Genomic DNA, 17,008 nt, shown 5'->3' with positions numbered 1-17,008 from the left:
GGCTGCAGGCGACGTAATAGTCAAAGTGAACCAGGCTGGCTTAGTGAGCAGGAGCCAGGAGGTGGTAAAGGGTGGTAAGGCACATTAACGATGGTTCTTAGCCAGTTCATGTCCCCCTCTCGCCGACAACAGGGGCCAGGAACTCGCCTTCCACCCACGCCTGGTTCATCTTGAGAAACGTCAGTCTGTCCACAGACTTATGAGACAGACGTGAGCGTTTCTCGGTGACCACGCCACCAGCTGCACTGAAGTAGCGCTCGGACAGCACGCTGGAAGGGGGGCAGGACAGCACTTCCAGGGCGTACTGCACCAGCTCGCTCCAGATCTCCAGGCGCTTGACCCAATACTCCATGGGATCAACAGGGGCATCGCTGTCAAGCCCGCTGTAGGACCCCATGTAGTCAGCCACCATGCGGGTCAGGCGCTGGCTGTGACCGGAGGAGGATGCTGCTGCATCATGCACCTCCTCTCTAGTCACTGCTGCCGGAGCCTCTACAGTCCTGTAGAGCTCGTGGCTGAGAGACAGCAGGTCTGTGGGGCGCGTGCTGCTGGATGCAGGCACCTGCTGCTGCCTCTGTGCTGGCTGCTGGACAGTGGGGGTGGAAGGCTGGGGGAAGGCTTCCTCCAAGCGCTCAACAAGGGCCTGCTGCAAGCTCCTTATTTGTTGTGCTGGGTCTCCTCCTGCAGGCGGCAGGAACTGGCTCAACTTCCCCTTGAGGCGTGGGTCCAACATCATGCTGATCCAGATGTCCTCCCTCTGCTTCATCTGGATCACCCTGGGGTCCTTGTGCAGGCACGCCAGCATGTGCGCTGCCATTGGGAAGAGGCGGGCCACGTGTGCTGGCACATCGACGGCAGTGCTGTCCTCCTCATCCTCCTCCTCTGCCGCCTCATCCTCTCTCCACCCCCGCACCAACTCAGCTGCGCTGTGCTGATCCCCCTCATCAGCAGCAAGGTCAGGGACCTCCACCAAGTCCTCCTCCTCCTCCCCCTCAGAGGTGGACTGTGCAGCTGCTTGCCGCTCCTGCTGGTCCAAGGCTGCCGCTCCCTGTTCCAGCAAAGCATCGAGGGCCCTGTTCAGCAGACAAACCAGGGGCACCCACTCGCAGACCATAGCATGGTCCCTGCTCACCATGTCAGTGGCCTGCAGAAAGGGAGCCAGCACTAAGCACACCTGCTGCATGTGCCTCCAGTCATCATCGGGGACGATGGACGGGATGTTGCTGGTCTTGTCCCTTCTCTGAGCGGCGGAAACAGTGGATCAGCCGATGGCGTGGCAGCTCCAGCTCCTTTTGCACGTCTTCCAGGATCGCACAGGCTGCAGCCAAGCGCCGGAAGTGACGCACAACTTTCCTTGCCGTTTCTAGCAGTTCCCCCATCCCCTGGTAGGTGCGCAAGAACTTTTGCACCACCAGGTTCAGCACGTGGGCAAGACAGGGGATGTGGGTCAGGTTTCCCCTGTCTATTGCAGCAACCAGATTGGCCCCATTGTCGGCCACCACCTCTCCGACTCTGAGGCCTCTGGGGGTCAGCCAAATCCTCTCCTGCTCCTGGAGTTTGGCCAACACATGGGTTGCCGTCAGCTTGGTCTTCCCAAGGCTGACCAAGTGCAGCAGCGCTTGGCAGTGGCGGGCCTTCACGCTGCTGCTGAGGCGGGGGGTTTTGCCAGGTGTGGCGGAGGATGGCAGAGGATCGGAGGAACCTGCTGCAGTTCCCCTGACCCTGCAGGGGGGGGCACCACCCACTGTGTTGCTGCTGCTGTGCCCGCTGCTGCTCTCCCATCCTCACCCCCTTCCACCAAGCTGACCCAGTGGACAGTGAAAGACAGGTAGCGGCCTGTCCCGAAGCGGCTGCTCCAGAAGTCCATGGTGACATGGACCCTTTTACCAACCGCGTGCTCCAGCCCTCGCTCCACATTGGCCATCACAAAGCGGTGCAGTGCAGGAATGGCCTTGCGGGCGAAGAAGTGTCTGCTGGGGAGCTGCCAGTCTGGGGCTGCACAAGCAAGCAGCGCACGCATGTCGCTCCCCTCCTGCACAAGCGTGTACGGCAGGAGTGTGGAGCACATGGCCCGTGCCAGCAAGCCGTTCAGCTGCCGCACGCGACGGCTGCTGGGAGGCAGAGCCCTAACCACCCCCTGGAAGGACTCGCTCAAAAGGCTCTGGCGTGGCCTTTTGCTGGCACGGGAATCAGCAGACACAGCAGAGGAGGCCACTGAGGACTGGCTGCCAGAACAGGCCTCAGTGTCGGCGGCAGGAGTTGCAGAGGGGGGAGGAGCAGTGCGTTTCCGCACTCCTGCTGGTGCTGCTGGAGGAGCAGGAGGGCGGGTGGCTGCTGTTGCTGCTGCTGCTGAAGGCTGTGCAGTGATGGGTGTGGTGCCACTGCCAGCACCAGATGCCTTCAGCCTCTGGAACTCCTCATGCTGGTGGAAATGTTTTGCAGCAAGGTGGTTGATGAGCGAGCTGGTGCTGAACTTTAAGGGGTCTGCACCTCTGCTCAACTTCCGCTGACAGTGGTTGCAAGTGGCGTACTTGCTGTACACAGTGGGCATGGTGAAAAAGCGCCAGATTGGTGACAAAAACAACCCCCTACGGCATGGAACCGCTGCTGCCTGTCTCCCTGTGGTGGTTGGGGGGGGGGGCTTGGGTGCGGCTGGTGGTGGTACTGGCAGATGCTGCTGCTGCTGCTGCTGCTGAGCCTGAGACACCAGCAGGCTGTGGGACCTGCCTACTGCTGCCAATGCTTGCAATGATGCGCCTCCTTGCAAGGCCCACAAGCGCATCCTCCTCCTCCTCCTCAGAGCTGCTGATGACGACATCCCCTGGAGCTGGTGGCACCCAGTCTCTGTCTGTCACCGTGTCATCATCATCCTCCCCCTCCTGAAACATGTCCTGCTGGGATGATGACCCCCCAAACTCCTCTCCTGATGCATGGATGGGCTGCTTGACTGTCGCCACAGTCTTGCTGTCCAATCCCTCATCCCCCAAAGTGCCCATCAGCATCTCCTCCTCCAAATCGCCAACAACAGCAGACAATACCCTGATGGTGCCTGGGGTAAAAATACTGCTGAGTGATAGGTCGCCAACTTGTGACGGTGAACTGGCCTCCTCCCCAGGCCCTGCTGGGCGGCTGCTGTGAACAGGGGTGGTGGTGGTGAGGGTGGAGGCCTCGGATGCAGAGCTGATGGCGGGCTGCTCATCCTCCGTCATCAGTTGCACCACAGTGTCTGCATCCTTTTCCTCAATGGGACGTTTCCGACCCGGCTGGAGGAAAATCGGAGCAGGTGCTACACGCTGCTGCTGCTGCTGTGTCTCTGCAGCGTGAGTTGCAGATGCTCCTGCTGGGCGGCGCCCAAGGCGTCCACGGCCAGTGGCTATGGGAGGAATGTTAGCCACTGACGCTGCTGCTGCGGAACTGTGCATGGTGGCGCAGCCGCGCCCGCGGCTTGCCACAATGCTGCTCCCTCTCCTCCTGATTCCCTTGCTGCCCTTCCCCTTGCCCAAACCGCGCTGGCTGCCACTTCCAGACATCTTCGATGTTTTGGGCGTAAACACAAAAGTTTTTGAAAAGGGCGGGTGAAAAGTGGGGTACTTTAATGGAGTGGGTTGGTGGGTGAGGTGACTGAGTGAGTGTCCCGACTCCCTAGTACAGTAAGTAAGTAGTAACAGTCAGGAAGTACAACTAGCAGTTACAATAATCAGTAGTAATCACAAGGAAATAGAGTGTGTGTACACTACAGACAGTGAGTGCACGCACGCGCAAACACGCGCAGGAGCTGGCCTATGAACAGAGAGTGAGTGAGTGTCCCTAGTACAGTAAGTAAGTAGTAACAGTCAGGAAGTACAACTAGAAGTTACAATAATCAGTAGTAATCACAAGGAAATAGAGTGTGTGTACACTACAGACAGTGAGTGCACGCACACGCACACACGTGCAGGAGCTAGCCTATGAACAGTGACTGAGTGAGTGTCCCTACTACAGTAAGTAAGTAGTAACTGTCAGGAAGTAGAATTTACAATAATCAATCAGTAATCAGAAGGAAATAGAGTGTGTGTACAGTACACAGACAGTGAGTGCACACACACACGCAGGAGCTAGTAGCCTATGAACAGTGACAGTGAGTGTCCTAGTACAGTTACAGTATATAACTATTCAGAAGGAAATAGAGTGTGTGTACAGTACACAGACAGTGAGTGCACGCACACGCAGGAGCTAGTAGCCTATGAACAGTGACAGTGAGTGTCCTAGTACAGTTACAGTATATAACTATTCAGAAGGAAATAGAGTGTGTGTACAGTACACAGACAGTGAGTGCACGCACACGCAGGAGCTAGTAGCCTATGAACAGTGACAGTCAGTGAGTGTCCTAGTACAGTTACAGTATATAACTATTCAGAAGGAAATAGAGTGTGTGTACAGTACACAGACAGTGAGTGCACGCACACGCAGGAGCTAGTAGCCTATGAACAGTGACAGTGAGTGTCCTAGTACAGTTACAGTATATAACTATTCAGAAGGAAATAGAGTGTGTGTACAGTACACAGACAGTGAGTGCACGCACACGCAGGAGCTAGTAGCCTATGAACAGTGACAGTCAGTGAGTGTCCTAGTACAGTTACAGTATATAACTATTCAGAAGGAAATAGAGTGTGTGTACAGTACACAGACAGTGAGTGCACGCACACGCAGGAGCTAGTAGCCTATGAACAGTGACAGTCAGTGAGTGTCCTAGTACAGTTACAGTATATAACTATTCAGAAGGAAATAGAGTGTGTGTACAGTACACAGACAGTGAGTGCACGCACACGCAGGAGCTAGTAGCCTATGAACAGTGACAGTGAGTGTCCTAGTACAGTTACAGTATATAACTATTCAGAAGGAAATAGAGTGTGTGTACAGTACACAGACAGTGAGTGCACGCACATGCAGGAGCTAGTAGCCTATGAACAGTGACAGTCAGTGAGTGTCCTAGTACAGTTACAGTATATAACTATTCAGAAGGAAATAGAGTGTGTGTACAGTACACAGACAGTGAGTGCACGCACACGCAGGAGCTAGTAGCCTATGAACAGTGACAGTCAGTGAGTGTCCTAGTACAGTTACAGTATATAACTATTCAGAAGGAAATAGAGTGTGTGTACAGTACACAGACAGTGAGTGCACGCACACGCAGGAGCTAGTAGCCTATGGACAGTGACAGTGAGTGTCCTAGTACAGTTACAGTATATAACTATTCAGAAGGAAATAGAGTGTGTGTACAGTACACAGACAGTGAGTGCACGCACACGCAGGAGCTAGTAGCCTATGAACAGTGACAGTCAGTGAGTGTCCTAGTACAGTTACAGTATATAACTATTCAGAAGGAAATAGAGTGTGTGTACAGTACACAGACAGTGAGTGCACGCACACGCAGGAGCTAGTAGCCTATGAACAGTGACAGTCAGTGAGTGTCCTAGTACAGTTACAGTATATAACTATTCAGAAGGAAATAGAGTGTGTGTACAGTACACAGACAGTGAGTGAGTGCACGCACACGCAGGAGCTAGCCTATGAACAGTGACAGTCAGTGAGTGTCCTAGTACAGTTACAGTATATAACTATTCAGAAGGAAATAGAGTGTGTGTACACAGACAGTGAGTGCAAGCACACGCAGGAGCTAGTAGCCTATGAACAGTGACAGTGAGTGTCCTAGTACAGTTACAGTATATAACTACAATACAAAATACAATCACTAAGTAGTAAAGGACAGCAGAAATACTGTCTAATACTATCTAATACTGTCTAATACTGTCTAATACTAATGAGAAATAAACTAACAGAGGACAGGAGGACAGCTGCCCACACAGGCAGGCCCTGAGGCCTAAAGCTGTAAGGTTGCCTGCAGCAGCTGGCCTGTCTCTATGTAACACAAAAGCTACTAACTAAAATACAATGTCTATCTAACTAACAACAATATAGGTGTGTATAGGAGGTGTATGTGAGCAAAAACGCTAGGTAAATGACCACAATAGAGCTCTTGCTAAGCCAAAGCACAAAGGAGCAACTCTCTCTCTATGCAAGTCTCAGGCAAGGACGGAGAAACGGAACATGGCGGCCGCTATTTATAGGGTAGGGGCTGGCCAGGGTCCCCCTCTGTGATTGGCTGCCGTCAGAGGGCCTGGGAGCCCTCTGATTGGCTCTAAGGACATCAATCTGGGCTATGACGCTATTCGAGCTCGGTATTCGAGCTCGAATAGCGCCGTTTGCTCAAATAGCTCGAATAGTGAATGGGCTATTCGCGTTTACTCGAATAGCCCATTCGAATAGCTGCAGCTATTCGGAGCTCGAATACCGAGCTCGAATAGCTGAAAAAGAGCTTGAATATTCGAGCTACTCGAATATTCGAGCTCTGCTGAGCACCACTGCGCTAATGTTAATAAGCGTCTCGGGAGGAAGACGCTAACCATGTGATGCATGATGGGTAACGCATAATATGTGAAGCATAAGTATTGCTTATTGGCTTCCTATAGCAAGGTTTAAGCATATTCGCTAAAAATAGATAATCGCAAAGATAAATGGTATGTCCACTTTACTCAGCTGCTAATCAGGGGTCGCACTAAGCTGTCAAAGAAACATTGAGAGGATGAATCAATGCTAAAGGGGCCTCTCATAGCTTGGCTGTATTAGCCTATAAAGGCAACACAGCAGCGACGTCTGCTGGTGTGTGTGTGTGTGGGGGGGGGGGGGGGGGGGGGGACCAACACTACAAAATAAAAGCCTATGCATAACTTTAGTAAATTGCTTGTAAAAGGTAGATGATAAGGAGGGGATAGAATAGGGTGGAAAAAGGAAATGTGCACGGTGGTGTGTCATGTGAAAAAAGTGACACGTGTCAAAATGAGAGATAAGGGAGGAATATGGGGCACTATCCTTAGAGTAAAGGAGGCAAAAAGGAGGTGGGTCGCCACAAGGAACAGGTTTCCACATGCAGCAAAAGGAGCAAGAAAAGTGATAATATGATGCCTGTGCAGAAGAAAGCAACCACAAGCTATATTGTGCAAATATATGTAGATCTACTGTACTTATGTAGCTTATGTAGCACAGATAAAGTCACGGGGCCTGTAGGTGAAATACTCCTTTGAACAAGCCTTGATAATTACATTTATACCTGGAAGTGTGCAGAATGATTTAGGACTTCAGGTAGACAGGAGGATTGTTGTACTATGTAGTGTCCTATTAATAGGAAGTATTGTGGTAAAACTGAGGGAAAATGTTTCAAGTTACTCATTTTTCAGACAGAGAAATTAACCTGTTAGTAAAGTAACCTTACGGGCTGAAATGCACCTTTGGTTTTGTTTTGTTTTTCCTACAGAAATACCAAGATTATTAATTTATTGATTGGATCCTGTGTTTAAAGGGGCACTACAGCGAAAAACTGTAAAATATGTGCCAACATATGCAAATAGGAAGTACATTTTTTCCAGAATAAAATGAGCCATAAGTTACTTTTATCCTATAATGCTGTCACTTACAGTAGGTAGTAGAAATCTGACAGAAGTGACAGGTGTTGGACTAGTCCATCTCTTTATAGGGGATTCTCAGGGATATATTTATTCTCAAAAGCACTTAGTGAACGGCAGTTGCTCTGTCCAACTGCCAAAAAACGGTGTAGCAAGCAGGGAAGCTGGCCAGCATCATTGTTTACATCCTTTTTAGGGAATATCTTTATAAAGAATAAAAGCCTTGCTGAGAATCCCCTATAAAGAGATGGACTAGTCCAAAACCTGTCACTTCTGTCAGATTTCTACTGCCTACTGTAAGTGACAGCATTATAGGAGAAAAGTAATTTATGCCTCGTTTTACTCTGGAAAAAAATGTACTTCTTATTTGTATACAGTATGTTTGCACATATTTGGACATATTTTCAATTTTACAGTTTTTCACTGTACTGCCCCTTTAACAAAGTTTGTTGCCTATAGCATTTAGTAAGGCTGATGCCAAGAATCTCCAAACATAATTCAACTTTCAGTGTAGCAGTTCAGGTTGAATAACCTCATGTTACTGCTAGTTATGCCAACATCAAACCAACACATGTTGAGTTATGTAGACCTGTGGCAAGGTGAGGCCAGAACTGCATACTAGATGGTGATAGCATTATGTGTCCCTTCCAACAGATAGATGCAATATCTGGTTATGGATAGGCACACCTTGCCATGGGTGTTTGGGTCCTCAGCCTTGATGCAGAAGCAACATCAGTCCAGTATCAGCAATTCACGTTCGGCTGGCACACCAGTATCAATAATCAAGCAGTTTTATTGTATGCACAACATGACAATTGTTTCGGGGCCACGAAGGGGTCCCTTCATCAGATAAAGTGCAGACATATGATGAAGGGGACCCTCCATGGCCGCGAAACAATTGTCATGTTGTGCATACAATAAAACTGCTTGATTATTGAAACTGGTGTGCCAGCCGAACTTGAATTGCTGTTCCAACAGATAGATGTTTGGTGAGTAAGAGAGGTGAGGGCAGTAAAGGACAGTCATCACAAAAAGGAGCGAAGCAGGTGGTTTCAGCGCACGGTGCTCAGCCACAAGCACAAAGCTGAGGTGACACTGTAGCAGTAATGTTACACCGTGCAGGGCACGCAAAAGTAATTTGGGGTTCTGAATTACATCTCCCTCCAAGTTGCAATGACTAGAAGGAGGAATAGTATTCAGGGCCGGCTTTAGGTTTCACAGTGCCCTGAGCAAAACTTGATTTTGGTACCCCCCCTTCATCCTACACACACACACACACACACACACTTATTATAACCGCGGATCGTCCCCCCAAAAAACACCCTCAGACTCAGTTTAGGCAGGTAGGCAGCCAGTATAGGTAGCTAGTATAGTTGCCCCCAATACTCCTCTTCTGCGCTCCCCCTCCAGATAGTGTCACAAAAGCGGGTGGGGAATGACTCACCTGACCACGTTCCAGACTTCCAGCGCCGATGTCCCCCTTCTCTCCCTGCTTCTCCCTGCCTCCACTCCATCTGTAGTTAGAGTAGAGCTACAAGAAAATGGCCACTGATGTATGCATTTGTGGACATTGACAGCAATCTTCTTGTAGCCCTGCTCTAATTACAGATCTAATCTAATTACAGATGGAGCGGAGGCGGGGAGAGTCAGAGAGGTGCGGTGAGCAGCGACATTGTACTGTGCGCTCTTGTAAGCTGGCGCCCTGAGTGACTGTTCTGGTTGCTCAGGTCAAAGGCCGTCATGAAATTGTTCTACACAGCCAGGGATTTGAGTGGCAGTAGGGTGAGCCGTTATTCGGCTCACCCTGCACCCAGCTCACTGGCGGCATACATATACTTACCCCCAAGGAGGCCCTTACCAACAACTTAGGTCAAGAACCATTTAAAGTATGTACAGGGCTTTACATATACTTAATCAAAAGCATATAGGAATATCAGGTTGTTCAGTAAAGTAACTGTACTTATTTTTGTAAATAATATCACCAATTTCGATGCAAGAATCCAACAACTATCCTATACTAATAGTAACATGTTTATAATGAGTTCAGAATTGCATTACATATTGATAGTGATTAGCACTCTGATATTGTTACATTTCAGATTATACCTTTGTATGGGGCTTCATCATGCTCATATCAGGATCTAACAGAAGCATTTTTAAAATAGGCCATTCATGCATTATGTATTGTGTTAAAGGTAAACAGAGTAGGCAGTACAACAATCACAGTACTACAAAGGGCTAAAAATAATCTGTATTAGTAACTATTTACTTACTCAAAGCTGAAGTAAGATCTATAGTATGGTTATATATAAATATATTTACCTAAATAAAGTAAAGCACACATAATGTTCTTATTTTGTAGCACAGTACTCTACATATGACATGTCAGATAATTATTACTAAAATGGGCTATTTTATTTACTAGGCTTACATCAAGCCTAATAGATGATTTTTTCTGTAATACTAACTGACATACATAAAAGAGAAATTGTTCAGATGAGTTTGATTTTAAATAGATGAGTGTTTACATTTTTTTTTCCTGCAAAAGCTGAAAGCAGAAAATATTATCCTTCAAGGTCCAAGTTTTTGGTTGAAATATAATCCCTTGGCTCTGCAGAGGACAATAAATTAATGAATTAAACTTTGTTATTACATTTAGTATGATTTATACTTACATCTAATGACTCACAATCCATTTATATCTTTGGCTGTATAGACAAATTATCTGTGTTTTCCTGGCACAATTAGCTGTAAGTCCTTAGTTTTATTTCACTTAGTACTGAAGGACAAATCAGTGATAAGTGATGCAAACATTTGGATAGTCAGCTAAGATTTTTGTCTTGAAGCAATTTATCATGTAAATTGGGTCGTCTTTGTTTTATGGAAATTTGAAAACAGCTTTCTGTGTGATTGAATGTTTTGTCAGCCCATTCAATATGCAACAAATTTATTTTTATCTTTTGATATAGAAGACATGGTGGAAATCTATTTTTGCCTTCTGTGTGGATACAGCATAATTCCTATTTTCAAGCTAGTTATTTCCCCGAGATCAAAAGCTTTGAAGTTTAGATGGTAGTAAATCATATACCATTCAAGAGCAGATTTCTGTATTATGAACTTAGTGATGTTAATTTAGCAAATATTGGAAATCAGTTTCAGATGCACAGTGTATCTTGTTTATTCATCTTATATTGCTATATCTACACATAAATAAAAAAGTGAAATACATAAATTAAATGGATTTCTTTGGAAATATAAAAATATATATTTATATATATATATATATAAAATATATATATATATATAATATATATATATATATATATATATATATATATATATATATATATATATATATATATATATATATATATATATATATATATATATATATATATATATATATATATATACAGTGGGTTGCAAGTATTCAGCCCCCTTGAAGTTTTCCACATTTTGTCACATTACTGCCACAAACCTGAATCAATTTTATTGGAATTCCACATAAAAGACCAACACAAAGTGGTGTACACATAAGAAGTGGAACGAAAATCTTACATGATTCCAAACATTTTTTACAAATAAATAACTGCAAAGTGGTGAGTGCATAATTATTCGGCCCCCTTTGATTTGAGTGCAGTCAGTTACCTATAGACATTGCCTGATGAGTGCTTATGACTAAATAGAGTGCACCTGTGTGTAATCTAATGTCAGTACAAATACATCTGCTCTGTGAGGGCCTCAGAGGTTGTCTAAGAGAATATTGGGAGCAACAACACCATGAAGTCCAAAGAACACACCAGACAGGTCAGGGATCAAGTTATTGAGAAATTTAAAGCAGGCTTAGGCTACAAAAAGATTTCCAAAGCCTTGAACATCCCACGGAGCACTGTTCAAGCGATCATTCAGAAATGGAAGGAGTATGGCACAACTGTAGGAGTATGGCACAACTGTAAACCTACCAAGACAAGGCCATCCACCTAAAGTCACAGGCCAAACAAGGAGAGCACTGGTCAGAAATGCAGTCAAGAGGCCCATGGTGACTCTGGACGAGCTGCAGAGATCTACAGCTCAGGTGGGAGACTCTGTCCATAGGCCAACTATTAGTCATGCACTGTACAAAGTTGGCCTTTATGGAAGAGTGTCAAGAATAAAGGCATTGTTAACAGAAAAGCATAAGAAGTCCTGTTTGCAGTTTGCCACAAGCCATGTGGGGGACACAGTAACCATGTGGAAGAAGGTGCTCTGGTCAGATGAGACCAAAATGGAACTTTTTGGCCAAAATGCAAAACGCTATGTGTGGCAGAAAACTAACACTGCACATCACTCTGAACACACCATCCCCACTGTCAAATATGGTGGTGGCAGCATCATGCTCGGTGGGTGCACCTCTTCAGCAGGGACAGGGAAGCTGGTCAGAGTTGATGGGAAGATGGATGGAGCCAAATACAGGGCAATCTTGGAAGAAAACCTCTTGGAGACTGCAAAAGACTTGAGACTGGGGCGGAGGGTAACCTTCCAGCAGGACAATGACCCTAAACATAAAGCCAGGGCAACAATGGAATGGTTTAAAACAAAATATATCTATGTGTTAGAATGGCCCAGTCAAAGTCCAGATCTAAATCCACTAACTATGATGAACGTAAAAATGTAAGTCAGGGTGAGGAAAGATTTTACAATTAGAACACATTAACCAAAATGTACAATTTTTTATTTTGTAAAAAATAAGTAATTACATTATGTATGTTATATACAGTAAAGTAGCTCTTTAAATATTGGAAACTGTACACGCAGAAGCACAATGGATTTCCTATTTTTCTGATCGAGATGACTGGTTATGATGCTGGCCTGCCAATTTGAAGGCACTATAGATTGAGCTAATCTGCAGTAAACAAGTGTTCAATGGGGAATTGTGATTTCTTTTTCATCATTGATCTCCTAAAGAGCTCCGAAATTCAGAGCAATATATATACTAAAGGACTCCAATATACAGTGGCTTGCAAAAGTATTTGGCCCCCTTGAAGTTTTCCACATTTTGTCACATTACTGCCACAAACATGCATCAATTTTATTGGAATTCCACGTGAAAGACCAATACAAAGTGGTGTACACGTGGAACGAAAATCATACATGATTCCAAACATTTTTTACAAATAAATAACTGCAAAGTGGGTTGTGCACAATTATTCAGCCCCCCTGATTCAATACTTGGTAGAACCACCTTTTGTTGCAATTACAGCTTCCAGTCTTTTAGGGTATGTCTCTACCAGCTTTGCACATCTAGAGACTGAAATCCTTGCCCATTCTTCTTTGCAAAACAGCACCGGTGTTAGCACCGCTTTGTGAATCAAGCCAATAGTGTTTTGCATTTTGGCCAAAAAGTTCAGTTTTGGTCTCATCTGACCAGAGCACCTTCTTCCACAAGTTTGCTGTGTCCCCCACATGGCTTGTGGCAAACTGCAAACAGGACTTCCTATGCTTTTCTGTTAACAATGGCTTTCTTCTTGCTACTCTTCCATAAAGGCCAACTTTGTGCAGTGCATGACTAATAGTTGTCCTATGGACAGATTCCCCCACCTGAGTTGTAGATCTCTGCAGTTCGTCCAGAGTCACCATGGGCCTTTTGACTGCATTTCTGATTAGCGCTCTCCTTGTTCGGCCTGTGAGTTTAGGTGGACGGCCTTGTCTTGGTAGGTTTACAGTTGTGCCATACTCCTTCCATTCCTGAATAATCGTTTGAACAGTGCTCCGTGGGATGTTCAAGGCTTTGGAAATCTTTTTGTAGCCTAAGCCTGCTTTAAATTTCTCAATAACTTGATCCCTGACCTGTCTGGTGTGTTCTTTGGACTTCATGGTGTTGTTGCTCCCAATATTCTCTTAGACAACCTCTGAGGTCATCACAGAGCAGCTGTATTTGTACTGACATTAGATTACACACAGGTGCACTCTATTTAGTCATTAGCACTCATCAAGCAATGTCTATGGGCAACTGACTGCACTCAGACCAAAGGGGGCTGAATAATTACACACAACCCACTTTGCAGTTATTGATTTGTAAAAAATGCTTGGAATCATGTATGATTTTCGTTCCACTTCTCACGTGTACACCACTTTGTATTGGTATTTCATGTGGAATTTCAATAAATTTGATTCATGTTTGTGGCAGTAATGTGACAAAATGTGGAATACTTCAAGGGGGCCGAATACTTTTGCAAGCCACTGTATATATATATATATATATATATGTATGTATACATATATACATATATATATTTATTGAGAGAGAGAGCTGTGATTAAAGGAATCAGTGTTTGCAGTGGGTTGATAAGTGTAAGAGCCTAAGAGCCAAAGAACACCCTTTCCATGTTTCCATATTCACAATTCTGATAAAAGTTAAAAAAAATAAGTTCACTAGTGGACTGCACAAGAAATTCTCTGGAGCAGATAAATCCCTTTCAGACTAGTTATGCAATGCAAAACAATAGTAACTGTCTGTTGTTGTTCCTTTCTCTTTTCATCAGTCATTAGTGATGCAACAGTTTACCAACAATGCCACATACACCTTTTAATAATCCAGAGGCATATCTGAGTAGTATGGTGCCAATGGCAAACACTAAAATTGAGCCCCCCACCCGCAAAAACAGCTGGGTGCAAGGTGCTGGCTGAGGGCTTAGGGTGCTGCTTGCTAGGGCAGAGGGTGCTGCCTGCTGGCTTAGGATGCTGCTTGCTGGAATAGAGGGTGCTGCTGGCTGGCTTAGGGTGCTGCTTGGTAGGGCAGAGGGTGCTACTGGCTGGCTTAGGGTGCTGCTTGCTGGGCCAGAGGGTGCTACTGGCTGGCTTAGGGTGCTCCTGACAGGCTTAGGGTGCTGCTTGCTGGGGTAGAGGGTGCTGCTGGCTGGCTTAGGGTGCTGCTAGCTGGGGCATTACAGACCTCCGATTGGCACCCACTCATTCCATCAACAATAACAGACCTCAGAATCGGCAGCAACAGCAGAGCCAGAGACGGTGCACATGCTTTCCACACCCGATGAACTGCAAAAGAGCAATAATGGATTCTGAGGTCTGTTATTGTTGATGAAATGAGTGAGGCTCACGCCAGGAGGAGCAGACAGCAGTGTCAGGTAGCAGGCATGGTACCCATGGGTGCTGTGGGGCCCATGGCACAAGCCATGCCTGCACTGCTCTAGATACACCACTGTAATAATCACATGTTAACTTTTCTTTCAGAATAGAAGGCACTGTATTTAAGCAAGTTTTATTTTTATGTATTCACTATCACAATACGCAATAATAGTTACATTTTTTTTGTTTTACCCATACTAACAAAAATAATAGATGCAATAACATTCTCATTTCACCCATAACACACATAACATGGCATTGCACCCATAACGCGGGTTTGATTAAAATAGTATAAAATTAACTTATAGCCAAATCAAAGTATTTTGAGACTATAAACAGTACAATAGCCCTGTCACAGCTATTTGGTCCTACCCTGAATTGTTTGATTTCAGAGAGTCTGTTTCAGAGTCTCCCTATATTTATAAAATTAGTGGACAAACGTATATGCTGCTCATTTGTATGAGTTCTGTAAACTGTTGTTCTTAGAAAGATATTCCCAAAAGGATGTTACATTGTAAATATCACTGATAACACATGTGACATTCTATGAGGTTATGTAAACTGCATACTGTGGCTTACACAAATAGTGCTCTGCGCACCCAACCTATACATTGCTCTCTTTGCATGTGATGTTTACACGTGTAAAAGGAGCAACATATATGTTAATTGCATAATATCCTTATGCTATCTGTGTAATTCATACTGTGACTTACGCTATTTGCATAAGCTGCAGTATGTACTGTAGTTTAAATAACACTCATTAAATGTTGCATGCACTATTAGTGTATGTTAAATTTAACATCCTTGTATGAGTAACCCGAAGATTAATTATTTTAAAAGCTGGGTCTAAATTTTGGCTTCTGGCAAAACCAGACTGACAAAAAAATACACCACAAAACACATTATACTACTTCTCCTGAGTACGGCGATACCACATGTGTGGCACTTTTTTGCACCCTAACTGCGCTAAAGGGCCCAAAGTCCAATGAGTACCTTTAGGATTTCACAGGTCATTTTGAGAAATTTCGTTTCAAGACTACTCCTCACGGTTTAGGGCCCCTAAAATGCCAGGGCAGTATAGGAACCCCACAAATGACCCCATTTTAGAAAGAAGACACCCCAAGGTATTCCGTTAGGAGTATGGTGAGTTCATAGAAGATTTTATTTTTTGTCAAAAGTTAGCGGAAAATGACACTTTGTGAAAAAACACAATTAAAATCAATTTCCGCTAACTTGTGACAAAAAATAAAATCTTCTATGAACTCGCCATACTACTAACGGAATACCTTGGGGTGTCTTCTTTCTAAAATGGGGTCATTTGTGGGGTTCCTATACTGCCCTGGAATTTTAGGGGCCCTAAACCGTGAGGAGTAGTCTTGAAACGAAATTTCTCAAAATGACCTGTGAAATCCTAAAGGTACTCATTGGACTTTGGGCCCTTTAGCGCAGTTAGGGTGCAAAAAAGTGCCACACATGTGGTATTGCCGTACTCGGCAAAAGTAGTACAATGTGTTTTGGGGTGTATTTTTACACATACCCATGCTGGGTGGGAGAAATACCTCTGTAAATGGACAATTGTGTGTAAAAAAATCAAAAGATTGTCATTTACAGAGGTATTTCTCCCACCCAGCATGGGTATGTGTAAAAATACACCCCAAAACACATTATAATACTTCTCCCGAGTACGGCGATACCACATGTGTGGCACTTTTTTGCACCCTAACTGCACTAAGGGGCCCAAAGTCCAATGAGTACCTTTAGGATTTCACAGGTCATTTTTGTTTCAAGACTACTCCTCGCGGTTTAGGGCCCCTAAAATGCCAGGGCAGTATAGGAACCCCACTGACCCCATTTTAGAAAGAAGACACCCCAAGGTATTCCGTTAGGTGTATGGCGAGTTCATAGAAGATTTTATTTTTTGTCACAAGTTAGTGAAAAATGACACTTTGTGGAAAAAAACCAATAAAAATTAATTTCCGCTAACTTTTGACAAAAAATAAAATCTTCTATGAACTCGTCATACACCTAACAGAATACCTTGGGGTGTCTTTTTTTTCTAAAATGGGGTCACTTGTGGGGTTCCTATACCGCCCTGGCATTTTACAGGCCCAAAACCGTGAGTAGTCTGGAAACCAAATGTCTCAAAATGACTGTTCAGGGGTATAAGCATCTGCAAATTTTGATGACAGGTGGTCTATGAGGGGGCGAATTTTGTGGAACCGGTCATAAGCAGGGTGGCCTTTTAGATGACAGGTTGTATTGGGCCTGATCTGATGGATAGGAGTGCTAGGGGGGTGACAGGAGGTGATTGATGGGTGTCTCAGGGGGTGGTTAGAGGGGAAAATAGATGCAATCAATGCACTGGGGAGGTGATCGGAAGGGGGTCT

The sequence above is a fragment of the Hyperolius riggenbachi genome, chromosome 1 (assembly GCF_040937935.1).
Source record: "Hyperolius riggenbachi isolate aHypRig1 chromosome 1, aHypRig1.pri, whole genome shotgun sequence".
NCBI lineage: Eukaryota > Metazoa > Chordata > Amphibia > Anura > Hyperoliidae > Hyperolius > Hyperolius riggenbachi.
The sequence above is the reverse complement of the archived record's forward strand: the minus strand, read 5'-3'. Positions refer to the sequence as shown.